Raw genomic sequence first — 24429 nt, forward strand, 5'->3', positions numbered from 1 at the left:
AACCTAAATTGTCATCAGTAGGAGAATGGTTAAATAAATCATGGTACTTTGATAGAAAGAGATTCTGTTCAGCTGCTAAAAAGAATGAAATAAGTCTCTCTCTGTATTTTTATAGAAACTTGTCCAAAATATGTTAAGAGAAAGAAAAAAGTAGTAAAATAGTATATATGGCCTTGTGTCATTTGTATAAAAATGTTTGTATATAATATGTTCTTGCATGTGTATAATAGTTTCAGAAGGATATACATACAAGGAAGGGTTAACAGTGTTTACCTGGGGGAATAGGACTGGAGGGGTGCTGGTGAGGGAAGAGGGGTGCTTTAACTTTATGCCCTCTGCAGTCTTTTAGTTTTGTTTATAACAAACTTGTACTACCTTTAAAATAAAAAAAAATTTTTTTTAATTAAAAAATCCTTATTGCGATCAACACAACAATAGCAATATCAATAGTGATGGATTTCAGAAAATATGTCCAGTTGCAGAGGTTGTTGATTCTGCATATCCAGAAATAATCTGCACAACCATATATACATGCTGTGCATATGTGCTTTAAAATAGTCTTTGAGATCCACCACTTCATTTTCTTTGTCTGATCAACAGGTGTAAAGTCCTTGATCTCTGTAATACTCTCTGTTAGGGCAGGCCTAAACAAAATAAAAAGCAAACCTTAGGGTCAATCTGAAAAACCAAATGGCAAATGAACATGGCATCACTCCTGAACCAACTCCACAGAATCTGTGGATACAAGATGAAGTTTGAAACACAGTAGGTACCTGTTGCAATGGGTGGGAGTGGAGATGGAGGAAGAAAAAAAGGGAGAATGAAAAGATTAAATGAGGGGGACTTGCCTGGACTAACAGTGATGTGTGCCATGAACTGGGGCATAAGAGTAACTTAGCTCTGGACACCTGTCACTTATTCATTACGCATCCTAGACTCCAGCTCTACCTAGCATACCATTTGAAGAAGGATAAGGTTGGCATGGAAGATCCCTCACCAGTCCCCACCACCCTTCCTTTTCTTCTGCATGCCCTTGCTAAGGGCTGCCCAACAGCTGGGTAGAGAACAGTATAATCAGCCCTCCCATTTGTGGCCTCTTTCTCCTTTTATTTCCATTTTAGGTGGCTTCCCCTCTGCCTGGCCTTGCCCTGTCCCGGTACTAGTGTCACATTTTCAGATGTGAAGGAGTGGTGCAGAGCTCCCTCTTTGCATTCCCTATGCCCTTTCACACTGTCTTTGGTCTGCTACTCAGGAGGCCACCTTGGGCACACTTGACCTTCAGGGCTCATCTCTGAGTCCAGAGACACCCTTTCCTTATGGAAGGTCTTCTTTCTTGTTAGAATGCCGTGTTGTCAAGCTTACCTCACATTAGTTGTGGCCAGCATCTTGACTTGATTAACAGAGATGCATGTGACCATTTAATAGCAGAATTGACTGAAATGAACTTTCAGTAAATTTAGTCCTTTAGATCCTGGCAACTCTAATCTCACCTAGGCTTTAGCATCCTTAAAAATAACTTGCCTGTGGTAGTGAAACTTGTAGCTGGTTAGGGCCTCTTAATTGTGCCCATGATTCAGATGCAGAATGCCTCTTGCCATTGGGCAGAGAAATCAGGATGTTGACTGCCTCTGGCCCTGCCAGGGCAATGGGTATATTCTCCAGGTTCACTAGCTGTGAAGCTATGGTGTATTTGCCCATCATGATTTTTCTTTGTAAGTCTTCAAAAATGAGGAAAGGAGTCAGGAACCTGAATATGCAAATCCTGGGATTTTGAGCCAGATCTATAATGGGGAAATATTAAAATATTTTCGTCTGGATTAATGCCCTGCTGGTGGTATCTCTCTATAACTATCCAATGATAAAGTCCAACTGGAATAGTAGTGATTAAAAAAAAATCCCAATCGAGCCTCCAAACATCCTATCCTCACCAGAAACCTGGCAACATCATTCTGGGGTGGTTTTTGTATAGCCCTGTTGTGAAGCAGAGCCCTGGAACAGTACACTTTTATAGCTTCCCTGTCCAAGCTCTGATTCCAGGATGTGATATTTTTTCCCCTCTTGGTTTTGTACACTTGATTTATTTCTTCATCTTGTATTTTCCCTTTCTGAAGCTTTAGTTGATGTACCAACATGGCAGTAGGTGATAGTCTTCTGAAAAGGATTCTTTTGCTGTGGAAGTGGTGATACGGGGTAGAAGAAAAACGGAAAGATGTGGGGGCTGGGGCAAATGGACATTTGGGGGCAAAGGGTACCATTTGGCAGAGCCTGTCTGCAGGAACCACTGGAGTAGAGGCTTCTCTGGCTCTAGAAGCTTCCACAGGATGTCCTAAGCCTGGGGTCTCCCCCTTTATCTACTACTGTGAGGGAACCTGGGGCTGGGGACCAAGACCAGGAGCACCCACCTTGATCATTCAGTGTCTTCTTGCTTTTATCAGGGATTTACTAGATCGATCCTACAATAATCGAGGTCTTGAGAGTTTATGTGGTTTGAAACAACCTTCCTTTTTATAAATGGTAGCATCTGGGATGCATGAGAAATGATGTTACCCAGGTTGATTTTCACGTTGGTAGTGAAGGGAGAAAGGCACCTGGTGCTAGAATCAGTATGGAATCTGGAGCCAATTATTTTGGTTAATTATCTGGCAGTATGGTAGTGGACAAGGCATTTGGCCCTCTCTGATTGAGATGAGGGCAGTAATTTCTGGTAGGTTCTGATAATACTGCTGGGAAGAGAAGGTGTGGTAATGATTCTGTAGGAGAAACTGGGGGATAGAAATAAGAGTGAACTCCCATTTGAAATGTGCCTAGATACTGTTCAGAGGAAATGAATGTTTTAAAGCTGGCAATTGGAGCACAAACTGTTATACATTGGCTTAGTGTCATGGTGTTAAAAATAAGCATAGAAATGTATCTTGCCTATACAAATGTTTTCTCAAATGCAAAGATGGTGGAAGGAGAGTGGACAAAACCGGTATTTATTTTTCCTACTGGTAAAAAATTTAAAAATGCTGGTAAAAAATTTAAAAAGCAAATAAATAAACCAGGCTTGCAGTTAAGGACTTATTTCCAAGGCTATCTGAAGATAACCTTTTTTAAGGGAGGTGGGACTAGGATAGAGGGTCATGGTATCCATACACAAGAAGAACAGTAAATCCAAGTGCAGTTTCCTCTTAATTGCACCCCGTGTCTTTGGCCTTGAAGGGCAGAGACTCAAAATTGGTCCAGTGTGATGCTTCATCAGTCATAAAGATTTAATTACAATCCTTATTTGACTAGGATTGTAATGGGAGGCCTGGTTAGTATTTGCTGGGATTCTCTCTCGTCACCCCTCATTTTCTCCCCTTCCTGCCCACCTTCCTCTAGCCCCCCACACCCCATTAAAAGGATGACCAGTTTTGAATTACGGTAATAGCTGCACTCTTGGTTTAGGACTAACCTCCCTGAAATTTTCAGGACCACTAATTTGTGGTTATTCCAGTGCTAGAATGAACTTGGCTCTCTGGCCTTTAGACTGGCAGCGCAGTAAAAGTTGAAAGCGAAGACTGCCTCAGAGCCAACAGAAGAGAAAAGATGGAAACCTAAAGGTTATCCTGAAATGCACTTTACTGTTATCTATGAGAACAAATGAGTTAAAAAAATTTCAAATACCAGAATACCCTACAGGGAGGAGATATAACTATTAAAGGGCTGTTATAGCTGCAATAAATGTAGGAACAATAAAAATAAATTGATGAAGTAAATGTCAGCGCTGTTCCCCTGAGCTGCCCCCACACCTTTGTCCAAAAGTAGAGCATCTCCAATTACAGAGGGTGGAAACAGCCTCCAATGACAATATGACAAGGACAGAACACAGAACGCTGGCACAGAGAACACAATTATGCACAGCCTTGAAAAATTGTATCATAGCACAATGCATGGGAGAAATCAATTAATGCTGCAGGGCTTCCACTGCTGTCTAATAAGCCTAGAAAGGAAAGGAGGGGAAACCCTGTACACCCAGTGCATCGAAAAGGTGACCCTTAAGTGGAAGTCTACTTAATACCAGAGGTCAGTCTTCAGAGTTTATAGCATCCGAAATACTCTTTTTTTTTTTCTTCTCATTTTTTTTTCCTCTTAAAAAAATCTAACAGTCTTAAGGAGGCATTTAAGTAAAAGTCACTTCTCCTCTGGTTAAATAGGCTTGCAAAAGAGAGTTCTTTGGCAGAAAGGGCAGGGATGAGCAAAGCGCGTGGCTGTCATCGCGAGCCCACCAGCTGAAAGGGAAAAGGCAAAAGTTAGGCATAAACACGGTGGAAGGTAGAAGGTGATTTATCTTGTGCAATTTACAACAGGTGCTAAACATTACGAAAACCAGAGCTATTAAGCAATCAAATTAAGCTATAATTGTAACCGAAGAAAACTGTACAGGAATTCTAATTAATTCAAATCTGAACATGTCCAAGAGGAATGCTCCAGCAACCCCACTTCTGAATAAAACAAAACAAAAATAACCCTTGGATAATGCCTTCAGATTGCACAGGAAATTAAGAAACACTTCTCGGCCGGAATATCCCAGGCATTCCGTATTAAATGGTGAGAGAAATTACCTGCAGTGCCTGAGCACTTGGCTTTTCAGGTACGCACCATGTAAAGCGTGTAGTTGAGGGGGGGGGCCCTTAACTTGGCGGGATTTGAAGATGGAGTGGACCAAGGGATTCCACCTTCCGTGTAAGTACTTCAAAGAGTCTGAAGGGGTGGCTCATTCTTCTCTCCTTTGAAGGTTTCTCCCAGGGCATGTGAGGCTTTTAAAGAGCTCTTCACACTCCCCTTTTATTTTTTATTTTTTTGTGTCTTTTGGACCAATTCCATTTTCTTTTCAGCCACTCCTCTTCCAGTTCTCAATTCCAGTCGTTGCATCTGACTTGAGCTTTCTGCTTTTCTTCCATCCCAGGGAGCCCTGGGATGTCAGAAGACCAGGGCAGGGTTTTCTATTGGATGTACCCACATCATGCAAGTCGTGTCCCATTAAGCCACAGAGTTATGGGAAGAAGTGGATGTTTAGATATTTGAATAAGATTTCCAACCCAAAGACTGAACCATTTGATTAGGGTACCTATTTCCCTAATTCATGATTCTTTAATTTTAACAATTTAAGAACAGGAACAACAAAAACAACAGCATTGACAGCTAACATTTATCAGAAGCTTATTACGTACCAGATATTCTACTGAATTCTTTACTTGGATTATCTCAATTAATTCTCTCACCCACTCTATGAAATAGGCACTCTTACAATACCCATTTTATGGAAGAAGAGTCAGGGCCCACTGTTGGCTGTTAAATCAATTGTTAAACAAAGACCCCTTTCGTTTTATTCACATGATGCTCTTACATTTCTAAATAATTTAATGTAAATACTCTTTGCTTTTCACTCTCTCAGGTTAAGGTGGTGGGGAGTGTGTGTGGAGGGAGAGTGATTTTCTCAGGATGAGTTCGCCTTCTGGACTGAGTGCAGCATGGCCCCCATCGTTAGCACAGTTTTGCCTGCCATTTTGAGTATTCACCTCTGAACACATCCTTGACTTTTGCTCTGACTTTGCTTCCATTCATATTACAAAATGCCGCTTGAGGGCAAAGATGTGTGAAGAAGCACTGATTTTGTGCATATTGGAATTCATAGCTCTTTTAACCATTACTGGAGTTTGTGTTCTCATAGGAATCTCCATGCTGACTTTTGACTGTGCTGATAATGGGCATGTAGCTGTTTTCCTTCTGTGGTATGTGGGTCCCTCAGAGCCTTCCTACAAGGCCTCAGGGCCTTGATTCATGGGGTAGGGTAGAGTTGGTAGCTTCCTAGTTTGGAAAAAGTAGTCCGTAAATGTTTGCTGGAAGCAATTCTAATAATAGCACTGTGGAGAAATTCTAATTCCCCTGGATAGATGAGGAAACCAAGAATTAGAGAGTTAGAAATTTGACCAAGGTCACGTTGCCAGTTTCGTGGTAGACCTAAGAAACGAGCTAGAGTGTAAATGCTCTTCCATGTGCCATGCCACCTGTGCATGTACATGGGCACCCACACCCACAGTGTCCCTTCTCTGCCCCTGCAGCACCCTGTAGGAGATATGGAACTCCCCGCAGCCACCCTTTCTTTCCCTCTTGCTTTCCAGGGCATCTGCTAAACCTGGGACTGAGGGGAGTACAGAAACTGCCCAAGGCTTGCTGCAGGGAGGGTTATGCGAACAAAAATGGCTTTTGTGCAGGGTATCAGGGCGTGAGGACCTCCAGCCTGGAGCCTCCTAAAGGGTAGCTTAGGGATTCACCAACCTAGCAGAGGACTCGACACAGTAGCTCCTCAATAGAAAGTAGACGATGTTATTATTACAGCCGGGAGATGTGAAGGCATCTGCTGTCATGGGAATATGTACTAGCTGACCAAAAGCTACCCTACACATACATTCAAAAAGATAAATAATAATCCTTAACATTCACTAAGTACTTATGTGCTGAGGCCATTGCATACATGTCATTCGATTCTCACGACAACCCATTGAGGTTGATACAATTACTGTCCCCAATACAAGGCTGAGGAAATTGGACCTTAGAGAAATTCAGTGACTTTTCCAAGATCTCACAGCTAGTAAAGGGCAGAACTGGAATTCTAACCCAGGCAGGTGAACCCAGGAGTCCAGCTCCTAGGCGACAAGCTATGCCTATCACAAACCCGTAGTGCAAGAGGGGGTTCCAAAAGCAGAGTGTGCAAAGCTCAGTGGGGAAGGGCTGTGGACCTGGGGTCGGGGTGGCTAGGAAGAGGGTCTTTTTAGCTGGAATCTCACAGTGAAGTGGGGTTTGGGAAGGCAGTGAATGACGGAGGAGGAGCGAGGTATGTAGACCTCACAGAAGGTGTGAGCAGAGGGCACCCCCAGCCAGGGGGCCTGGAGCAGTAGGACTCACAGGGAGAGAGCCATGGGTCTCCTTTCACCTCCTTTCAGGGAAGGTACAGTTTGCACACGGCAGACCCCCCTCACCCCTAATGTGACCTTGGCCCTGAGGTACTCTCCTGAGCTCGCTGCTCCTGTGGGGAAGCAGGTGCCCTTGGGATCCCCCAGGGAACTTCTAACTATGGGCTTCATGGCCTGAGGTGTAATCTGTGCTTTCTGTGCTTTGAGAGACGTGGGCTGCAGCCTGCAGTGGCCTGTTGGGATGACAAGCTCTGCTTGTCAGTCTGGCCTACTGGGAATTTTCTCAGCCTCCCCTCTGCCCCCTGCTGTCCTGTCCTCCCCCGTGAGGAGCTTCTGGAGTTGGGGAGGCCCTGGCATTCCTTATGTCTGCACACTCAGCTTCTGGCTTTTGAAATCCTTCCCAGTTTTTAAGTAATGAGCACCTCTCTTGCCTGTGGGTTGAGGCTGATTTTGACCTCATACAGTGAGACTTGCTTTTTACAATTTTTTTTGATTTTTTAAAAAATTTATTTATTTTTGGCTGTGTTGGGTCTTCATTGCTGCGCGTGGGCTTTCTCTAGTTGCAGCGAGCGGGGGCTACCCTTCATTGTGGTGCACGGATTTCTCATCGCGGTGGCTTCTCTTGTTGCGGAGCACAGGCTCTAGGTGTGTGGGCTTCAGTAGTTGTGGCACATGGGCTCAGTAGTTGTGGCGCACAGGCTTAGTTGCTCCACAGCATGTGGGATCTTCCTGGACCAGGACTCGAACCCGTGTCCCCTACATTGGCAGGTGGATTCTTAACCACTGCACCACTAGGGAAGCCCCAAGACTTGCTTTTAAACTGGCCTAGCGGGTGACCCAAGGGCAGCTCCCAGGGTGTGGCAGGAGCCCTGGATGGGCAAACCAGTATGTCAGCCACCCAGGTGCCCTGTGTCCTGCTTGCTCTGTAAAGTTGGACCAGGAGTCCTATCTGGGATCAGAGCATGGTGGTGATGAGCTCTGGCTCTGGAACCTGACTGTCTGGGTTTAAATCCCACGTCTCTCACCACCAACAGCATGACCCTGGACAAGTCACTTAACACTCCACTCTGCAGTGTCCTCACTGCACCTCTCTCGGAGTAATGGAAAAATACATGGAAAATACTTAGGAGAGCAGCTGGCATATAATTTCAGCTGCTCTCTGAAAGCTAGCTGTCTTTTTGTACTATTAGAGCTCCAGGAAGCTCATCCTACCTGCCCATTTCACTCATGAGAAGTCTGAGGCCCAGATAGGTTGTTTCCCTGCCTAATGTCACCTACCTGGTATCAAAACCAGGGTGTTGCTCCAGCAGCGCTGGGCTCCCACAGCAGGGCTTTTTCCACTTAGCCCAGGTTCTGTGGTTGGGTCTGTTTCTTGAAGGAGGACACAAGATCCCATGCATCTTGTTAAAAATAGATTCCTGGGCCCCAACCCTGGACCCATTAAAATGGAATTTCTGGAGGGGTGCATGAAAATCTATATTTTAGCCAAGAGAGCACCCCTTCCATCCGTACCTTCCACCTCCCACTTGATTCTTATGTACTTTAAAGCTTGAGAGCTGCTGGCTTAGCTTTGAGTAATTTGGTAAAAATACTGCAAGATCAACCCCAGCGGTCTCCACAGTCTTCAGTCAGCCCACGTTTGTGTCCTGCCTCCTGTGTGCCCTTCACGCAGCCCCATCAGCCTGTCCTCAGGGAGCTTACAGATCTGTTGATCAGCATCGGGGGGGAGGGGTGCTGGTGAGAAAAGGGGAAGGTCAGCAGGGGTTCAGGTGCTCAAGAGGAGGCAGAGATGATTGGTGACACTGATGTTGAGAGAGGTCAAAGGCCAGTGAGTGGGCAGTCAAGAGGGACTTCAAGTAGAGGAGCTTGGAGTAGGCAGAGGAGAGAAGTAAGTGCCGCTCCGGGAGCGCCACCCCTGGGGAGTGGAGCTGCAGGGAGCAGGTGTCACTGGGGGCAGCTGCAGGGTGTGCGATGGGGATGGCCTGACTTACCAGCTACCAAGACACCTACCCCCTTCTTTTGATACTGCCAGGCTACTCTTTTATGATTAACAAACACCCTCTCTCCAAAGCTACCGTTGATTTGATTTCATCTGTATACTTGATTTTTATTTGTTTGGGGGCTGTGGGAGAGCAGTTTGCCTCTTAATGCCTTTGTTCCTACAACCCCCTCGGGGATAGTAGAGGCCAGCCTGGACCTCCTGGTGTGGCCACAGGAGACGTGGGAGCAGCAGGCACGCAGGGCAGGAGGGAAGTGGTCTGGTGGGGAGGGGGTGCCATCTCTCTGGTGCTCTGCAGAGGCACCACCACCCTCAGCAGCTCCCTGGATAACCCCGTCTGCTTGGAAGGGATGGGGTGGGCTGACCTTCGTGGCAGGTGTGAAAGAAGAGAGTTCCCTGGTTCCTGTCACTGGAGGTTACGAAGATTTATCTGCGCTGCTTTACGTTCTTTCTGAAAGCTTGCAGGGTATAAATTAGAAATAAATAAAAATAGATTTATCAGCACTTTCCAAGTTTATACCAAATTTGGGGGTGGCAGTAGAAGTGCCTCCCTGAGCCCTTTAATTCAGAGGTCAAGATGTGTGTGAGGATAAAGACCACATAGCTGCTGCCATCCTCAGACACTGCCACTGAGCAGAGGCTCCCAGCCAGACATCTTGTTGAGAGAGGGCACATGTGATAACTGCTAATATTCCCAAGTGCTGACTATAGACCATTCGCTGTGATAAGCTCTTTATGTGGATTAACCCTTCAAGATGGGTACCAGTATCACCATTTTCCAGATGAGAAAACTGAGGCCCAGAAAGAATAGTCTGCATTGGTGAGTAGTAAATTGGAACTGGAACCTAGGCAGCCTGGCTGCAGAGGTCACACTCAAACCCAGGCCACAGAACACCTGCCTTATTTGCTCAGGAGGAGAAGGGACTGTGCATGTTTATTACTAGTTGGTTAGAGAGACAGCTGATGTGCTTGGCTCCACTGTATTCGGAGGCTGGCTGGAGTCAGCATTGTTTGTGGTGGGCAGACTGGCAGCTCCTGGAAGGCAGGGCTGGGGGCTGGTTGAGTTGCTCTGCCAAGACCCCAGCATCTCTGACTTCTGTGCGTGATGCCATTAGCTGCAGATGGTCAAGTGCAGCCATGTTGCACTGCCCAGCATTGATGGAGGACCACCTTTTCATTACTAGCAAGCTCTCCCCTTCCCATCGTACTTTTGCCCACTAGGTTTAGGATCCATAAATGGTTCTTGCCTGTCCCAGTTACTACAGTGTACTTGCTTAATGGTGATTTTCTATTTCTTTTATTTCTTCCACATTTATTAATTGGAATTCTGCTGTAAGAAACAGATGGCCCCTCTCTCCTACCTATCTATCTATCTATCTATTTTGTCATGGACCTTGACTATTTATTCTATTGAACCCATGGGTTACCTTTAAATTCCATTGCCATGCTTGCAAGTTCAGCCTTGCTCCATTTCTTGCCTGGATCACAGCAACAGCCTTCAAACTGGTCTCCTTGCCTCCAGCCTCCTCCCTTTCAAGCCAGACTTTACATGTGTACCTGAGGTCATGTAATGCCAGTCCGACCATGTCACAACCCTTCAGCTGCTTTCTTTTGCCCATAAGTTCCTTTGAACGGTAATATAATGACAGCTAACGTTTGCTGAATATTTTCTAAATGCTTTACTTGCATATTCTCGTTGAATCCTCACAATACTTGGACGAATTGGGTAATATCAGCCTCAGCAGCAGCAGCCTCCCCCTAGTGCCGATGAAGAAACTGAGGCACAGAAGGATTAAGCAACCTCCCTAGGGTTGCCGAGCTGTTAAATGTTGAGTTCATAATCTCAGCCACTAGACTAGCCGCCTGCTAAATAGGCCCTTAATGATCTGACCTTGGCTACTTCTGCAGCCGCATTTTCACCAGCCCTGGCATTCATTGCACTTTCCATAAATAGTACTTGTAATGGAAGTAGGCTTTCTCACCCAGTGTTGCTGAGGATCCAGATGACATTTTGGCTGCAGTGCTGGTAGGGACACTGGTAGCAGCAGAAGGAATAGATTTCTAAGAAGTATAATTGTATAAACAGTGGCCAGCTGTCCTGTGACCGTACATGAGTCTAATAGTTCAGTATAGTCAACTAAATTGCAAGCCCTTGTGAATTTCTCACTTACCTGCCCACACCTGGACTGCCATCCCAGGCCTTTATTGCTTTTTCTCTTTTTTCTTTACCACTCAGCATAAGGTAAACCTCCTCTGCAACATTCTTCCTGAGCATCCAGTCTGCCATGATGCCTTTCTCATCAGATTCCTTCATTGGGCCCAAAGCATGTTGATTCTACTTTAGGTCTTCAGGACGTTCTGTAAGAACTCTGGTCAAGGATAATGCATTTTAACTTGTTACATGCCTCCATTGCCTGGAAAGTTGCCTTCTGTATAATATGCGCTCAATTTGAGGATTCCCTGATTGATAACTAGATATAAGACACAACTAGTCATGACTCCAATGCAAATTAATGCAGGCCCCATATTCATTATCTAAAACCCTTTGGGCCATGTGTGTTTTGGAATACAGAATTTTTCTGATTTTAGCAAGATATTATGGTGTGTATCCAGTATAATTTATAATACCCTTTGTGGGGCCTGGGGAATTATTCCACAGTCAAATATGTTAATATTTTTCTAATGAAATATATGAAAATTCTAGGAGAGGCAAATAAAATTTTTAAATAGCTTCATGACAAGTCTTACCATCACCTAAGTTCCAAAATTTTTTTTTCATTTTCAGAGCTTTTTCTCTTTTGGAATTGCAGATAAAGAATTGTGCACTGGCATTAAGGTATTAGTAGGTGGCGTAAAGAGGCACCAACATTGTGTCCTGGGAGTCGAGATGAAAGACTTCCAGGGATGAGAATGCCAAAGCCACTGACAGTTGTGGGCAGGGGAGTCCTTTGGCCCCTCGCCTAGTTGAGAATTAAGACCCAATGACAGGATGAAGAGGCCAGTGAGGAGCGATTACAGTTGTCCAGGAGAGAGGTCCCTGACTTGGGGTGCTGGTAACAGGATGGAGAAACAAAGTGATGTGAAATGTTACAAAGAAATGAGCCACAGAACTTGAGGGCGGTGGTTCAATCAGATGTTCCCAGACTTTGTGCTCCACTGTTTGGAAGGATGTTGATGTCTTAAACAGCATGAGAGTAGAGAGGAGATGGGCTGAGGAGAAGATGGATGCATTTGAGCACTTGGAATGCACTTTAACCCATCAGGTGGAAATAACTTTTAAGAATAAAAGAGAAAATAGTATGACACTACTTCTATAGTGGTGTGTGCATCACTGAAAATATTTAATTATCGTCATCAATCTTTCTATTATTATTATGACTCTGTTATTTTGCAAGTCTCCTCCTCACTAGCACGCAGTCCCCTGCTGTCCAAGGCCAGGCCCGTTCTCAGACCAGCCTCCACCCAGTCCAGTCTGATCTGCTCTCAAGTCTTCCAGGAAAGCATCACGTGCGTGCTCTGTTGGTTTGCATCGTCAACCTGTAAACGGTCACTTATTTATTGAAAAAACAGGCTTTGTCTGTCACCCGGGGGTGCAGGTTTCCTGGCTGGGTTATGAATCCTGGGAAATAGAGGACCTAAGGAGTGTAGTGTCAGGCTTGGGTAGGTCATAAAGTTCATGGTTAGGCTTTTACAAGTAGAACTCTAGAGCTGGAAACAGTCACAAAAAAATAAGCCTGCTTTCTTCTCCTTCTGCCAAGATTAAAACAGCCCTTGACCAGCAATCCCTGGTCAAAATGACCATCCTCAGAGCCACCTGGAGCCTCCTGCTGTAGGACTGGTTCACCCTTCTTTTCTCCGCTTAGGCAGAGATGAAGGAAATGAGACATCCTGGGTAGACCTCACCTGCAGGGCTGCCTGGTGCTGGGTGGGAGGATGGGTCCAGCAGGCCAGGTGGGTGATTGTGTATGTTTCCGGAGGAGTGGGCAGGGACGCTCTTTCTCCCCGCTTTGTGGCTCTCTCACTGTTTGCTGGTGCTGCTGGAAGCTCTGTAGGAGAGAGCTCTCAGGACTAGGATGCAGGGAGGAGATAAGGGGAGATGGGTTGAGGGATTATATAGAAAGGGAAAATAAAGTTGGCAAATTTGATTCAACTCTGATCTCAGTTCCCAAGGATTGCTTTGGATAGAGCCAAACAGTCTCCAGGAAATGAAAGTTTTACCTCTTGGGAGAAGTTCTAGCTCTCACAGATGATTTGCATGCTTGATGATACCCATCGTCAGTCCCCAAATACAAGCGGTTTCCCGCTCTGTCCTCATCCTCAGCCTGTCCTTTGACCTGGCTGGGGAGTAGGAGGGAGGAGGACCTGGTCTTTGTCTTTCTCAGTGGTTCCAAAATAGCTGTCATAAACACACTCTGGTTGACCCAGTACCACATCTGCAGTTAAGGGGAGAGGATGCCTGACATCCAAAAAGGCTCTTCTCTTGGAATTTAAGTGCTCCCTTAAATGGCTATAAACTCGCCTCCAGAGATGGTGGAGGCTGGAGCCCTCTTTATCATTCTTGGACTTTAGCATCTGCTGCCCTCCCGAGGGTGTTCAGTGTTTTAAGGAGGAGATGCCAACCTCAGTGAGGTTCCTGCCTTGAGGTAGATCTGAGCAGCGGCTGTGATGGGGAGCAGTTTCAGCAGTGGCCTCAATGTGAGGGCATTTCCTCCCTGGGATGGATGCCAAGAGCTCTGAGGGTCACCATCTTAACTGAGACGCATGCTTTTCCTTCTAGACTTTCACCGCCACCTGGCTGAAGCTACCACCTGACCTCGAAAACCTGGATACTCCTTTTTTAGGGGTGTGCGATATCTTTTATATGCCCGCAGCTCATGTTGCTTTCACCAGGGAGAAGTAGGAACATGGGAATCACAGTTCTGAGGTTTGCATTGGGAAGCAGCTGTGGACACGATTGGACTTCATAGTCAGTCACGTTGAGTGCAAACTCTGTGTCCCTCTCTTCTCCCTTTCCAAGTTCCTGAACTGCTCACTTATTACCTCTGCTCCCACCTTTCTATTCTTCAACTCCATATCATACAGGCCCATGACTTTCCAAGTTCAAAGGGATCCTTTGCATTTTTGGCAAACTCAGCCCCTCTGTGGTTTTGGACACTCTTGGCCACTCCCTGCCTCTGGAACGTCTCTTCCATTGACTCAGGTGACTTTACTCCCTTGGGCTTTGGGCAAGTTATTTAGCCTCTGTGAGTCTTGATCGGCCCAGTGCTCAGTGGGGACAGTTGTCATATAGCATGGAGTTGTCGTGAAGAGTGCATGCACGTTGTGGTGTTTCCCCAGATGAGGTTATAGGTGCTGCTATAGGTAATGTTTGGTGACCAGTTCATTGAATATTATAGCTATAGTTATTATTCCAATGTATTTTGCCAAAAAAGAGCGTATCAAACCCATGGTTGTATTACGATACTGTGAGATTTTTCTCCTGAAATAGTAATGAATGAGTAAATATATTGGAAGAAAAACATTTAGCAATGATACTATTAGTGTACACGGATATGACCAAAATTGGAAAAAATACTGAGACAATACACACAGAGAGACACCAGCAAGGTGCCTGGCATACAGTAAATGCTAGTTATTAATTGTTTTGATTGTCCTACTCTCTAGCCATGTTTTTTCCTGTCTTTTCTGGGTTCTTTTCCTCATTCTGCCCTTTTAAACAAAACATACACTCACACACAGTATATGTAGGATGTGAGTGTGTGTGTGTAGAGAGACTATATATATACATATATATAGAGAGAGAGACAGACAGAGAGACAGAGACAAAGAGACAGAGACAGAGAGAGAGGAGAAGAGAAACATGCTAGTACTCTGATTACAACCCAGGATTTCTACAACTAATTGTGTTTAATGTATGAACCTGCCCCCAGTCGACATAGACTTCCAGGAGAGGGGAGATGAGCATAAACTGAAATAAAGGAAGGCATTCTTGATAGAGAAAAACATAAAGGAGATTTTTAGTGTTGTTCATCAAAGTGACCCACTGGGAATTTTCCGCTTGTGGCATTTTCTATTCCCCACCAGCCCCAGGTACTCCCAGAGTTACCCACAGAGCCCTTTGGGGGTTGGGAGAACTGCATGGAAATGAAACAGTGGCAGCCAGGTGTGGGTCAGGTCTGTCCAGGGGACTCCAGAGTTCCTGGCTCTCAACATGGTCCCACTCTGTCCTCACCTGACAGAGGCTGGGTGTTCTGGAGACCTGGGCGTGGGCAGTTACCTGCTCTCCTGGTGGGCTGAGTCAGGACCCACATCCCACCAATACACCCTGATCCTCCACCAGGACTGTTGGGATGTGTTCTAAGCTGCATATACAAATGATAAGTATATTTTACATATTCATGAACCATTTCCCATAGCAGACCCCACTACCACTGTGTAGAAGTGTCCCCTAAACTTCTCTGGAGATCAGTTGGTCTTGGAAAGGCCATCCCTCCTCCAAAGGGGATACGAGATCTTCAGATCCTGGGGTTGCATTAGGTTTTAACTCTGGACCTGTGCTGGCTCCCATAGGCTTATATCAGAGTTTTTATGCATATAGGACAATGAGAGAAATGTACCAAAATGTATTGTCCTGATGGGGGTATAAATTTACCTAACTCAGTGGACTGATTTAAGGGGTGTAGTGGTTGCAATTCTGTTGATAGTGTATTTTCTGGGATGAGAGATGGAGTGAGTTGAGTAGAAAATTCACAAGCTCCCTTATCTTGGCTCTCTGATCCCAATCCTCCCCACAACCAACCAACTGGCCCAGAACCTATCCTGGAACCTGAGCTGGAAGGAGGCGGGTAGGACTGGCAGAGATATCCTCTCTGGAATTGTCTCTCTCCCAGGGGAGCTCTTGAAGAAACCCTGAAGCAGAGAATTTTCCTGCTCTCCTTATGAAAGAGAAGGATTTCATTTGCTCGTTTATAAATGGGAGCTGTCTAGTAGTTAAATCTGCTCGGGGACTGAGGTATGGGAGCGTGTTTGAGAGTTTCTTGTTGATAATATCACATGGAAATGGCGTTCTGCTAGCATAAGCCAACTCCTGAAAAATGGGTCCTTTAATGTCCTCTCAGTGAGACCAGCTACATGACAACTAGCCTGGGGAGCTAAAATACTGGTGAGAAATTGAAGCCATAGATCTGTCTCAGAGTGCGGCCTCATCAGCTGTGACTGTTAGGTGTTAAGTTGAAGACTCTACAGCCCTCCAGTCTTGCCTGCATATGATGGATGGCAGCTCGGGGATCAGCTAGGGCCGGAAAGGCTGGTGGTGGGTGCTGTTGCTGCTGGGTGCTAATTTGATATGTGTTCCCCTCTGGGACATGCACTGGGGATGCCTCAGGGGAGAAGAGAGACCCAGGAGTGCTGGTGATTGCATCAGTCAGGCTCCAGCCAGGAAAACAGGAAGCATCGGAGGTATTTCACACAGAGGAGATTTAATGCAGGGAATTGGTTACAGAGGTGTCGGAAGAAGTGCTGGGGGAGCAAAAGGGAGAAAGTAGGTAGTTGGCGAGGAGCAGAAGAAAGAAGGGGGGATACCTAGAGACGAGGAAGCTGCTAATCCCTCTGGACGGGAGTCCGCACCTGAGCCCAGGCTGCGCTGCTGGAATTGCTTGGGAGGTGTTGCTGCCACCCTCCTGGCGGCTGGAATCAGGAAGGACTCCATCCCGCTGAGGCTATGGCAACTGCTGGCCAGCGCCAGAGCTGCCTCTGACGGCTGGAAAACTAGCAGGAAGCTTTTCTCCTTCTCCCACCTTCTGATCTCTCACCAGTGCCTCCCTTTGGCAGAACCTGACCAGAGCGACCCGAGAGTGTGTGAAGTGTACGCCCGGACTCCCAGCCCAGTGATAAGGAGAGCTGATAGAAGGGTCTGTGCAAACGGAGAGGCAGCAGATAAATAAAGGGCACAGAGTTCTGTGATTGAGGTGTGGAAGTGGAAGCTAAGAGAGAAGTTCCTAACTTGGTTCAGTGACTAGGATGCATTTACGATTTGAAATCCATTGTGCCCTGAGTATGGTTTCCCCCCACCCCCTACAATTCTCTGGAGAAAAGATGTTAGAGTTGGAAGATGGTCAGTATTTCACCCGGGGCAGGAATGTCCTCTGCAGCATTTGGAAGCTTGGGAAGACGGCTCTGTAGCTGTTGCTCAGACATTTCCAGTGACAAGGAAGCTTGCTAGCGAGGTAGTCAGTTCATTTCACAGTCGGACAGTTCTGATTATTGGCAAGTATTTTGTTGAGCGGAAACCTGTCTTCAAGGAACGTCTGGTCACTGGTCCTTGTCCTATACCCCATGGGTGATATCCTCATCTCACTTACTGTTTACTTTGGGAGGCATTATGTGTTATGTAGACAAGGTAGGCTTTGGATTCTGTATTAGTCAGAAGTTGGTTGGTCTATGGAAGGCAGGATCCTCCCCCAAAGAAAAATGGCTTAAGTTTAGAATCTGGGGGAGGCAGTACAGGGTAAGTTGGGGACGCTACCCTGTCAAGTCCCTAGGGACCCAGTCTCCTTCCACATTTCTACTCTGCCAGCCCCAAAGCATACCCCACAACCTCATGGCCCAAGGTCGAGCTGTGGCCATCCCATCCATGTTCCAAGCAGTGGAATGGGTGGAGGTGGAGGTGAGTGGAATGCGGCTTCTCTCTTAAGGAAGTATCCTGGAGGCTGCCATTAGAAACCTCCCTTTACATTTGATTGGCCAGAACTTGGTTATGTGGTCAAAATGTAGCTGCCAAGGAGTCCGGGAAATGTATTCTTTACCTGGGCAGCTAAGTGTCCGGTCCAAACTTCTGTGACTGTGGGAAAGAAGACAACAGATATCGGGGTACAGCAAGCACTCTAGCAACAGAGTCAAGTTTTATAGGCCAAGCACTGCACTAGGCCAGTGCTTCTCACAATTAATGTGATGTGAATCTCCTGGGGAGTTTGTTAAATGCAGATGTTGACTTAGTAGATCTCATTGAGGGCGGGGGTTCTGAATTTCTGTCAGGCTCCCAGCTGATACCAGTATTGCTGGTCCAAGGACCATATGGTGTACAAAGGACTGGACAGTGTTGAACAAGACGGACAGAGGCTCATCGTGCATCTCACAAGTGGAGTTGAATCCCAGACTTTTTACTGTAAACCTACATTTTGGGGATACTGTGAGATTAAAAGAGCCTGGCTCCCAGGAGGCCCTTAAATGTAGCCTCCTTCCTGCCTTTGGTGTGTCTCCTCCAGGGGCGTGCTGATTGGGCCAGACAGCATGAGCTGTTCGAATTCAGTGTATCAGCTGCACACTGCAGAAAAAGGAGCAGTTGGGGGTCACCCCAGAGCCAGGCGAGATTTTCAGTGATTGTGGACAGAGGCGTCCAGCGGGCACGGAGGACAGCAGAGAGGAAGCTTCAGGCTGGGCACGGGGCAGTGCAGCAGAGAGCACTTCCTCCTGTGCCAGGGAGGACCAGGGCCTGAAAGAAACAAGGCCGCCGCCGTGGGCCTGCCCAACTCCCCATCTGCTCGGGGAGAAAAAGGACACGGAGGAGAGGCAGGAATTCAGGCAATTAATCCTTTATTTAAAGAATAATAAACAGCCAGATTTTACATACTGAAAGAGGGAACAAGGTAAAAGGGGTTAAAAACTAAAAAGCAAGGACGGCAGACACCAATTAACACAATGCTAATTGACAATTTCCCCAAGCTTCCATGAAACATGCCAGGCCGATTTCCCCAATTGCTAATTAAATCAAACCACACACACACAATACTAATTTCCCTAACTTAGGGAACTCAGTAGACAAATAAAATGAGAAACTAACTTAAACATTTTGTCAAAGTATGGGAAGAAGGATGAATGAAATCTTAACATGAATAAACTTTGGCTTCACATAAATTTGTAAAAGTTCTGGCATGTTTAATGAAGTCTTGAAATATCCCAGTATCTCTGTTCTACTCACGATTGCATAAATGCACTTCGCTAATCACAAAATAATACACAGCAGTGCTCTTAAACTTATGCTCTCGCCCTCCAGTCAAGGGTATCCAGCGCATCATGGAAGTGACCTGTAAATTGCACCATTTAAAAATTATAAAATACCTACTTAATTACAATTAAAAACAAAGGAATAACTTTTCTTTAAAATAGTCCCCGAGGTTCTTTGAGCTGGAGTCTGGCTTTGTGAAAACGAGAAGCCAGTCACTTAATCACATAGTTGAGTGTGGAAGCAGCTCGCCTTGGCTGGCGTTCTGGCGACTCTCCCTCCCCCCAGCCCCCGCTCTGATCTATCTCAGGGGCCCCATCGCTCCCTTTCCCACCGGTCCCCGTTGCAGCCTGCTTTGAAGTGTCCCCTTTACCCTCTGTGCTACGCTCAGGGCCCACTAGAAGCATCCCTGTTGAATTTTACCGTCACAGAACAGGGACGGATCTTTGAGGTCATCTATCTAATTCGCTCATTTTCCTGTTGAGGAAACTCGGGCCAAGAGATGCGAATGTGTCTAAGATCTGACAGCCGGCCTGAGGCCCCCAGGTTTTTTTTAATTATGTGAGAATGATATGATTATCTGAATAATCGTAGCAAAGACTTACATAATGTTTACTGTGTTCCATAGGTTCCATTTATGTTGTCAGTGCTCCACAAAATTAACCCCGCTGATCCTCACAATGATCCTGAGAGGTCAGTATCATTATTTCCCCACTTTGTATATAAAGAAACAGAGGCACTGCAGTGTTAAATAGCTCCCCAGAGGTCACATCCCTAAGTGGTGGAACTAGATTTAACTCCAGGAAGACTGGTCCCAGGTCCATGCTTTTAACCACTCCATTAACCTGCTCTTTTGTAGACTAATTAGAAAATATAGATAGAAATAAAGTAGAAAATGAGAATAAACGTCACCTGTAATAGTACTTTTCAGACAAATATAACCATCATTAGAATTTTGGATGTATCCTAACATAATTTGTCCTCCTTCTTCTTACATATTAAAAAAAAAATAGAATCAAACATATTCACATGCTTTCATATGATTCACCTGATTTTGCTTTTTTTCTGTTAACAGTGTACTATGAACAGCTTTCCATTGCCTATGAATGCACGTACGTGTGCAGCATGATATTCAGTGGTTGAAATGCATCCCACTGAATGGATGTGCCACAATTTATTTAACCTAGGCACTGTGCTGTAGTTGAAATTTAGGTTGTTTCTTCTTTCCCTCTTGTAGCATGCTGCAGTGGACATCTATATACAAACATCTTTATTTTCTTGTTGGATTTTCCTTATGGTAATCCTTTCACTATTAAATATATGGAAACCAGAAGATCTGAAAGGTGAGGGGGAGGGAGTGTCAGGTGGGGGTGGAGGACACCCCTAGATATGCAGGTCTAGGAAGCTGGACTCCCAGCCAGCAATGGAGGAAACCCTCACCCCCTAAAGGAAATATTTTACCACGTGTCCATTCTTGTGCAGTTTCTTGGGGATCACTAAGGCAAGGGCCAGAGCCCCCAAAAAGAATATAATAGGACACTCTCCTTCTGAGGCTCAGTAAGCGTTTCTTTGCGGGGGTAAGTGATTAGCTTTAGACATATGTACGTGTTTAAAGAATTGTTGTTGTTATTATTTTAGGGTAATGGCTGCTCAGTGGGCTATATGAAAACTAGGCTGCTGATGAAACTTGTTTACATAGATTCACATGTTCCACCCACTAGCCAGAGGGGCAAGTGGGCATCTCTGCTCAGCCTGGGATGTAGGCATGGGAGACGGCCATGCACAGCGCAGAGCTGGGTTCTTTGGCCTTTTTGTCCTGACTGGCATCCGTAATGCATTTGTCAAGAGGGAGGCTGCTTATCTGTCCTTGTCCCTTCCTGGGACAAAGGCAGACCTGTCACTGTGAGATCAAGGGAACTCTGGAAATGTGTGGAAGGACAGCTGAAAGTCTTTCTCGTTCATTGTGATTTATCATAATCACTGACCCCTCCCCCAGGATGAAATAGGAATGAAATAGTAATGTGATAGGTTAATGCTGATAATTAAAGTGAGTTTAAGACCAGTGTGAGACTGAACTGTGTGTGTGGGTGGTTGAAATGGTTGTTTGATGTGAAAGTCAGTGATTGAATTATTCAGAGAGAGTGATTTCCAAATGATAATTTTACACTTTACATAACTGATTTTGATTTATCATAGTGGCACCCAGTTGAGCTGCTTTAGTTCTAAGGGGCTGTTAGCGCTTCCATCCCAAACCCCTGGTTTGTAGCCCATACACACAAAAACCTGCTCATGTCTGAAATTTGACAGTGTTATCTCTCTGGCATGGCTTTTCCCCCTCATCCCTCATAAGAGTTTATGGCTTATTTGGTTTTGCAGTTTATAATCTGGCAGAGGGTGTGTGTGTGAGTGTACATGAGCGAGTGCATACATGCCTGTGTGTGTGTATAGTGAATGGCCCAGATAACCTGATCTCTCCTTCCCTTTCATTGTGGCTTTATGAAAGCTTTGATCTTTTGTCATTTAGCAAGAGGTAGGGCCATGCTGGGAATAGGACCCCACGGGCAGCTGGAATGAAAATGGTATAGCAGTGGCAAGTTGCAATGCTGCTTCAGAACTGAGAGGAGAGAGTGAAAAGCTTGGGAGCCCCACTTCCGCATAAACCCAAGAGAAGGAATGTGAGACTCTGGGATGGTATGAACTTATGCCAAGTAAATCCATCTGAAAAACCAGGCCTCCAGAGGCTGCTGTTTCTCATCTAAATTTTTTTTTTTGCTGGAAGTGACACAAACCAAGGCACAGTTCTCCTGCTGATCTTTTCTGGAGCAGCCTAGAATGCAAGTGTCACACGGGACAGCAGGCGGGTTACTTATCCTAACAAATCTGCTTGGTTGGCACCATGCTTCAAACCACACCCCACCCAACACTTCAGCCTCCATCCCTCCTTGCTTTTGGGACAGGGGGTGACTTATTCTTAGGAGTAAAAGCAGTGACACGAGAACCAGTCATTCATTGGCAACTCTGAGCACATACATATGGTATAATAATATGGACAGCAGCATTTGTTGAGTCCTTACTTTGTGACAGGTACTGTTTTAAGGACGTTTACTATATTAACTCATTTGATTCTCCCTAGAACCCTATGAAGTATTTCTGTTTTTGCCCCATTTCATACATCAGAGGCTGAGGGTCACCAAGTTGCCCCTGAGTGCGGCGTCTGCGCTCAGAGTTCTGCTTCAGCACCGGTCCACGTTCCACGCTTACTCCTTCAGTAAAGGAGGTCTTTGCTTGTTGAAGCCTTTTGGATGGCTGGTTGCAGGTCTCTGATCTGTGGCTCCAAAATAGGCAGGAATAAAGCAGCCCCATCAGAGAATATGCTGGAAAACTGGGGGGGATCTCAAGGAGTTTGGGGATGGTGAGGAAAGGCTGGGTGAGTGGAAGGAAGGAAAGGAGTTGGGACACCACTGTGGGAGAAGGGCAGGAGTGGGGAGGGAAAGGGGGTATCAGCAAAGAGGTTCTGGAATTCTAGACCCTACGCCCTCTGGTTTGGCACTCAGGTCAGAGTCCCACGATGGTAGGTCCTGAAAGGAGGTTTGAGTTCCCTAACCTGTAGAACTTGTCAACTGGACACTCTCCCTCCACTCTGCTTTGATCTGATTTTAAAAACAATGTTCAAAATGCCTCAAACTGGGGTTTAGATACCTCTGGAGGTACCCAGGGCTGCCCCATAAATCTGGTGGATGATTTCAAGGAGGGGAAGTTAAATGATTTGGTTGGTTAGTAATCAAAATATTACTTTTGTAACAAAATAAATCTCAATAAATTATGAAGTAGAAAACAAAATTCTAATGATGTCTTAAGATAAAACCTGGGATTTCTAAGAACTTTTTTCCTTTCATTGGAATTCTGAACTAGGTTCCCAGACCCCTGGCAGCACGGATCCACTCTTCTCTGCCCTTTGGGGCTTTTTGGGAGTGAAGTGGGAGCAGCTTTGTTGCACGTGTTCCCCTGGCCTTGCCAGGGATCCCACAAGGCAGATGAGACCTGGCTCCAACCCAGCCCTCTTTCCGTATGACTCCAGGGGACTTCTGTCCTCAGAACTTCTGTGGATAATATTCTAATAAACTTTGGGGTAGGATACCTTTCAAAGGAAGACGGGAACCCCAGAGGCTTGGAAAAAGAAGAATGGAAACATAACACTCAAAAGCACAAAGTTTTGTATATGACAAAAGACAATATAAACCAATTTATAAGACAAATGACCAACTTTTGGGAGAAGATACTTGTATCACATATAAAGGATTAATATTCTTAGTATACAAAGAGGTCTTACAAAGCAGAAAGTAAAGGACAACCGATAGAAAAAATGGGGAAAAGTACTTTTGTAGTTTTATAGAAAAAAATGGCTGATAAACATTTGAGAAGATACTCAGCCTCACTAGTTATTAAAGAAATGTTAATTAAACAGTAACATATAATTTTTTTCACCTGGGAGATTTGCAAAAATGGAAGCAATTTGATGCTGGCAGGCGTGCAGGGAAATGGGCCGACTCATATAGTATTGGTGGGAATGGGTATATTGGTACAGACTTTCTGGTGAGTCATTTGACTGGATTTCTTAGAATTTAAAATGATCTTATTAAGTACCTAAAAGTAAAATAATAGCAGGAATATTGTGTCTGTATAAGGACATATGTATAATGACATTCCTTATAGTTGGTTTGTGAAGTAGTTGGTTGCAACTTAAATGTCCAGTAAGAGGGAAAATGGTGACATGTACAGTGTCATCCATGCGATGGAATATTATGCAGCTATTACCTTATTAGGTAAGTCTTTATATGCTGACATGAGAATAAGCACAGTGCAGGCTGACAGTGTCACCACTTTTTGATGAAAAAAAATACATGTTTATATATAGTTATGTTGTCTAAACATAGGTACAAATCAAGGAAGAAAAATGCACCAAGAGGGCTATAGTCAGTGAGATTAGAGATGGCTTTTCTTTTATGTGTTTTGTAGTGTTTTTCAGAATTTAAACAAATGCACTCCTGTTATATCACTTCCTTCCTGTGCACTCATTGGATCCCCAATATTCACCATTTTGTGTTCCTGCTTACCTGTCCAAATGAATATATTTGCCCCCTTATACTATACTCAGAGAATCCAAGTTTCCAGTCCTGGAGGTGACCTTGATGTTTCATCCAACCTCCCTATTTTGCAGTATTTTGCAAATGAGTGTGTGAGGCTCTGAGGGAACACATGTCGCCATTTCCTTAGGACAGCCCTGATTTGTCTGTCATCCCAGTGTCCTGGCTGATTAATTCTCCCTTTCAGTCTCGGATGTGTCCTGATCTGGACTCTAAATTATGTGGCTACCCTGCTTGGAGAGGTCATGTAGTAGTTCAAGTTCACAAAGTTGGTGAGAGGTGGCGGCAGGGATCAAACCCAGAGCTCCTAATTTCACTGGATTTGGTGAAAGGCAAGTCCTGTCCTCA

At 45.3% G+C, this 24429-nt stretch overlaps 1 protein-coding gene across 7 annotated transcripts in view; it reads left to right on the plus strand.

Moving 5' to 3' along the window:
- Positions 1–509: 509 nt before the first annotated feature.
- LOC309612449 (uncharacterized protein) overlaps positions 510–24429 on the plus strand; it is a 774344-nt gene continuing 750424 nt past the window's right edge. For 5 of the 7 annotated variants that reach the window (XR_014235131.1, XM_082358357.1, XM_082358358.1 and 2 more), the window contains exon 1: positions 510–4707. The gene's annotated coding sequence lies outside the window, so the exon portion shown is untranslated. The remainder of the gene's footprint in view (positions 4708–24429) is intronic. The other 2 variants (XM_082358355.1, XM_082358356.1) reach the window with 2 other exon arrangements.

The sequence above is a fragment of the Balaenoptera borealis genome (genome assembly GCF_965194805.1).
Source record: "Balaenoptera borealis genome assembly, chromosome: 15".
Taxonomy (NCBI): Eukaryota; Metazoa; Chordata; class Mammalia; order Artiodactyla; family Balaenopteridae; genus Balaenoptera; species Balaenoptera borealis.